Genomic DNA, 6,477 nt, shown 5'->3' on the forward strand with positions numbered 1-6,477 from the left:
CAATATTTAAGTCTATATTTATAAGATAAACCAAAGGAGATTTAAAATCTTGATCTAAGAGCCATGATAATGGGTGGTATAGTGGAATGTTCTTTATTAGAGTTAGATTAATAAGTCAGAGCTCCATTGATAAAGGTCAAAGCTTTGGACAGTAGCATAGCGACAGGAGGAAATATTAAGACTTTTTACCTATTTAGGATAGCTTAAATCATCTTAGACCTTTATAACTTGCATTTATCAGCCTTAGTACACTTTTTTAGTCCCTCAAACAACATTTTTCTTAGGCTTTTGTATTTAGTTATTTACTGTTAGACATAGGTGAGACTGTTATGAATATGTATTGTCCTTTAGCTAAAGGGATTGTAAAATGTTACATCTGGGGCCTGTTTTTTGAGTCTGGTAACAAATTAGATTGTGTCTAGACTAGACAGTAGAAACTCTAGAAGGCTTAAGGCCTGGTCTCCTGCATATGAAGAGGACTAAGAAGAAATCTGAAGTCTCCCAAGACAGAATTGGCAATATGTTCGTGGGACCCCAGTGTGAGGACAAAGCAGACCTGCAATGTTACCCTCGGCTGGGAAAGGGTGGTGGAGGTCACTGAATCACTGAATTTAGGAGCTATTTGTCCTCCACCAGGCCAAGAAGCTTGATAGTTGGAAGTGTCTGTGGCTCTTGGGCACAGAGGACAAGCCTACATGAGAGCATTTTGACTTCCAGAGGTTAGTCTGCCAATAGGCAGTCATGGCTTGTTGAGGCAGCTGCCGAACCAGAGTCCCCTCTGGCTGCATTTGAAACAGTTACCTGGTGGAGTTGACTTTTGATTATACCATGGCACGATATAAAGTGCCCCACTTTAGACCTCTTGCCTTTTTTTTTCTTTCCTGAAGGAATGCCAACAGCTTCAGAGCAGCAGCCAAGGTCTGGAGCATAGTTTTTGCTGTAGATGAGCCTATCAGGAAGATTCCTCTGTGGAATCTTCCTATATGGTGATTCCTATATGGTGACTCAAGGACCATCTTCAGCTATTTAATTAAGATAGACGAGAGACTATGTTTGCATCTATAGGACTATAAATACATTTTTGAACATGTTAAAGAACTTGTTCATCATAAGATGACTGAATTATTAATTTACATTTGTTATCTAGTATATATTAGGACTTCAGGTTTTGTTCTTATTAAGTTGGAACCTTAAAAGTCATATAGTCCGAAAGACGGCACCGGGAGGACTCTCATTCTGAGGAGCAGCACAGCAGGATTGGCACAGTGACCAGCAATCAGAACTCGCGGCCATAAAACACAAGTGATTGTGTTTCTCAGGTGAGAGGATACCCCACGGTGGGGGATTCAATCAGCTTTAACTCACCCGGCTAAACCGCAGAAGAGATCCTGGTTCTGCCAGGCGCTTGGTCGCCAGCCCAGAGCTACACCCCAGCGTGATCTGGTCACGGTCCCAGACTGAACTGTGGGCCCACAACACCATAGACTGGATTTCCCAGTCGAGAGATAACCCCACGGAGCAGGAAACGATTGGGACTGACCTCAGGTTACCCAGACATCCCCTGGAAAAGACTCGGGTTCCGCGGGTGCCCCAAGAGCCAGCCCGGAGCCAGAGCCAGGACCCAGGCGCCTGCACGGAGCCCTGCCTGTGCGCGTGATTCGCCGCCTCAGATAGAACTGTGGGCCCCAGGGCACCAGGCACCAGAGACTGCATTTCACTGGCAGGTGCAAACCCACAGGGAGGGAAACGGCTGGTCTGATCTCAGAGCACTCAGCCGACACCCCCACCCCGAAAAGGACTAGGAAAAATTACCCAGTTTAGGCAGCAGCCAAGGCTCCGAATGGCCAGAAAGGCGGAGCCACAAGCGGGCATCTGTGCCTGTGGGTTCTACTCGCCACCCCAGACAGAACAGCAGTCCCCAAAGCAAAGACTGGGTGTCTCTGGCAGGAGGAAACCCCCAGCACAGGGGATCATCAGCTCTAACGCTTAGGACACCCAGCACCAAAACACTTCCTGGATTCACGCAGACTCTAGGCTCTAATGCAGGCAGGAGCGCTGTGCTCAGCCACCATTATTGAGTTCCCCTAGGGCACTGGGAAACACAGCTGCATCCTCAGACCTAGAAAAGCCAGAGAGCCATTACAGCAGCCCTCAGATACAGTGCCAAGGATCAACCAGTTATCCCTAGCTAGACTGTCAAAACTGTGGGAATCCCTGGTTCTTCAAGAGGGCTGCACCCACAGTGTCTGGACCAGAGCAGTGCCTGCAGCCGCCATCCCAGACAGGGACACACAGCTTCTGGTCCAGAGTGAGGCACCCAGCCTCCAGACCAGAGCAGCGCCCCAGGTGCCAACTCAACCTAGGTGCACATTCTCCAGGTCCAGAGCGGAGCAATCAGCCTCTGGCCCAGAGACTTGCTGAGTACACCTCTCACTTTCCCGGACAGAACTGTGTGCCCCAGGATAACAGACTGAGTTTCGCTGTTGGGAGAAAACCCCACAGCTAGGGAATCAGCAGGTTCTTCAAGAGGACTGTACCTGGAAATTTAGTGAGCAGCAGCACACTAAATTTATAACAAGAAACCCAGCAGTGGGGCAGCTGTCTTGAGAACTTCTATGGGTAAGAAGAGATCCCCCCCTGCCTAACATAGACCACAGATACTACTCAGGGCTATAAACCTGAGGTGAGCAGTGGCAACTCCTGAGAAACACTGGTCATACAGTGACCATAACCAAAAAGCAGAGGACTCCTTCAGGAAAAATCATCTTCCAGCCAAGGGGATACTCCCTACCTCAGGACTCCAGGAAGCACAGAAACTAACAGCCAACACCTAAATCAGCCCAATGGGTAGAGGTCAGCATAAAAGCTCAACCAACAAAAGACAGAGCAATATGGCATCTCCAGAACCCAGCCATCCAGGGGCGAACAGCCCCGGACAATGCAGCATAATAGAAAATCAAGAAGATGACCTTACATCTATGCTGATGAAGAGGATAATAGAGGAAACAAATAAAATACGTAAAGAATTAGAGGAAGATAAAACCAAACAGATCATGGCTATCCGTAAAGAAATGGAGGAAGATAAAGACTAGCAGATTATGGCCATCTGTGAAGAAATACAGGAAGATGCAGCCAAACAGCTTGTGGCCTTCAGAGAAGATATAATTAAATCACTGAAAGAAATAAAAGAGACAGAGTTGAAGGAACTAAAAGAAAAAGAGGAAAATACAAGCAGACAGGTGAAGGAGGTAAACAAAACAACTCAAGACCTGAAGATAGAACTAGAAAAATTAAAGAAAACACAAATGGAGGAAATAATGGAGAGGAAGATTTTAGGGAAGAAAACAAGAACTACAGAGGTAAGCATAACCAACAGAATACAAGAAATGGAAGAAAGAATCTCAGGTGTAGAAGATACAATGGAAGAAATCGATGTATCTGTCAAAGAAAATGTTAAATCCAAAAAATTCCTGACACAGACCGTCCACGAAATCCAAGACAATATGAAAAGACAAAACCTAAGAATAATAGGAATAGAGGAAAAAGAAGACTCCCTTCTCCAAGGCCCAGAAAATATTTTCAACAAAATCATTGAAGAAAATTTCCCCAAGTTAAAGGAGAAGCCAATAAGGATACATGAGGCCTACAGAACACCCAACAAATTTGACCAGAAAAGAAAATCCTCCCGCCACATAATAATCAAAGCAGTAAGTATACAGAACAAAGAAAAAATACTAAAAGCTGCAAGTGGAAAAGGCCAAGTAACATATAACGGCAAACCCATTAGAATCACACCTGACTTTTCAACAGAAACTATGAAAGCCAGAAGGGCCTGGACAAATATCATGCAGACTCTAAGAGAACACAGATGTCAACCCAAGCTACTATACCTTGCAAAACTCTCAGTCCTCATAGATGGAGAAAACAAGATATTCAATGACAAAAACTAATTTCAACAATACCTACACACAAATCCAGCATTACAGAAGACACTAAAAGGGAAAATACAACTCAAGAAAATTAGCTTCTGTCAAGAAAACACAGGAAATAATTAACCTTACTACAGTAAAACAAAAAGCAACCAAGCACACAACCTTATGAACACAGCCAACATCAAAATCAAAGGATCTAACAGCCACTGGTCATTAATCTCTCTCAACATCAATGGACTCAACTCTCCAGTAAAAAGACACAGATTAACAGAATGGATACGTAAACAAAACCCAGCAAACTGTTGCATACAAGAAACACACATAAGGCACAAAGATAGACATTACCTGAGGGTAAAAGGTTGGAAGACGACTTTCCAAGCAAATGGACCCAAGAAACAAGCAGGAGTAGCCATTCTAATATCTGATAAAATAGACTTTCAACCAAAATTAATCAAAAGAGATGAGGAAGGACACTTCATACTCATCAAGGGAAAATTCCACCAGGAAGACATCACAATCCTGAACATCTATGCCCCAAATACAAGAGCACCCACATTTGTAAAAGAAACATTGATAAAATTTAAACCACATATACATCCCCACACATTAATAGTGGGAGACTTCAACACCCCACTCTCAACAAAGGACAGGTCAACAAAACAGAAATTAAACAAAGAAACAATATCTCTGACAGAGGTCATGAATCAAATGGACCTCACAGACATTTACAGAACTTTACACCCAAACACAAAAGAATTTACCTTCTTCTCAGCACCTCATGGAACCTTCTCCAAAATAGACCATATAGTTGGTCACAAAGCAAGCCTCAACAGATACAAGAAGACTGAAATAATCCCTTGTATCCTGTCTGATCACCATGGAATAAAGCTGGACTTCAACAACAACAGAAATAGCAAAAAGCCTACACACACATGGAAACTGAACAACTTGTTACTAAATGACAGCTGGGTCAGGGAAGAAATAAAGAAAGAAATTAAAGTCTTTCTAGAAATCAATGAAAATGAAGACACAACATACCCAAACTTGTGGGACACAATGAAAGCAGTGCTAAGAGGAAAGTTCATAGCACTAAGTGCCTTCAAGAAGAAATTTGAGACAGCTGATTCAAGCAACTTAATGGTCCACTTAAAAACCCATAAAAAAGAAGAAGCAGACACACCAAAAAGGAGTAGACGGCTGGAAATAATCAAACTCAGGGCTGAAATCAATCAATTAGAAACAAATAAAACAATTCAAAGAATCAATGAAACCAAGAGCTGGTTCTTTGAGAAAATCAACAAGATCGACAAACCCTTAGCCAAGCTAACTAAAAGGCAGAGACACACCACCCAAATCAACAAAATCAGAAATGAAAAGGGGGACATAACTACAGACACTGAGGAAATCCAAACAATCATTAGGACTTACTTCAAAAGTCTATATGCCACAAAATTTGAAAATCTAAATGAAATGGACAATTTTCTTGATCGATTTGACTTACCAAAGCTGAATCAGGACCAGGTAAATCAATTAAATAGTCCTATATCCCCCAAAGAAATAGAAGCAGTCATCAAAAGTCTCCCATCCAAAAAAAGCCCAGGACCAGATGGCTTCAGTGCAGAATTCTACCAGACCTTTAAAGAAGAGCTAACTCCAATTCTCTTCAAACTATTCCACAAAATAGAAACAGAAGGAACATTAGCAAACTCATTCTATGAAGCCACAGTCACCTTGGTACCTAAACCTCACAAAGACTCAACAAAGAAAGAGAATTTCAGGCCAATCTCCCTTATGAACATTGATGCAAAAATACTTAACAAAATACTTGCAAACCGAATCCAAGAACACATCAAAGATATTATCCACTATGGCCAAGTAGGCTTCATCCCAGGTATGCAGGGGTGGTTCAATATACAGAAATCCATCAATGTGATCCACCATATTAACAAACTGAAAGAAAAAAACCACATGATAATCTCCCTAGATGCTGAAAAAGCATGTGACAAAATTTAACATCCATTCATGTTTAAAGTACTGGAGAGATCAGGGATACAAGGCACATATCTAAACATAGTAAAGGCGATTTACAGCAAGCTTATAGCCAACATCAAACTGAACGGAGAGAAACTTAAAGCAATCCCACTGAAATCAGGGACAAGACAAGGCTGCCCACTCTCTCCATATCTCTTCAACATAGTGCTGGAAGTCCTTGCTAGAGCAATAAGACAGTTGAAGGAGATTAAGGGGATACAGATGGGAAAGGAAGAAGTCAAATTATCACTATTTGCAGATGATATGATAGTATACATGAGTGACCCCAAAAACTCTACCAGGGAACTCCTACAGCTGATAAACACCTTCAGCAAAGTGGTCGGATACAAAATTAACTCAAAAAAATCAGTAGCACTCCTGTATACAAAAGACAAAAGGGCTGAGAAAGAAATTAGAGAAACAACACCATTCACAATAGCCACAAATGACATAAAGTACCTTGGTGTAACCCTAACCAAGCAAGTCAAAGACTTGTATGAAAAAAATTTCAAGT

The sequence above is a fragment of the Psammomys obesus genome, unplaced genomic scaffold (assembly GCF_907164565.1).
Source record: "Psammomys obesus unplaced genomic scaffold, mPsaObe1.curated_primary_1811, whole genome shotgun sequence".
Classification (NCBI taxonomy): domain Eukaryota; kingdom Metazoa; phylum Chordata; class Mammalia; order Rodentia; family Muridae; genus Psammomys; species Psammomys obesus.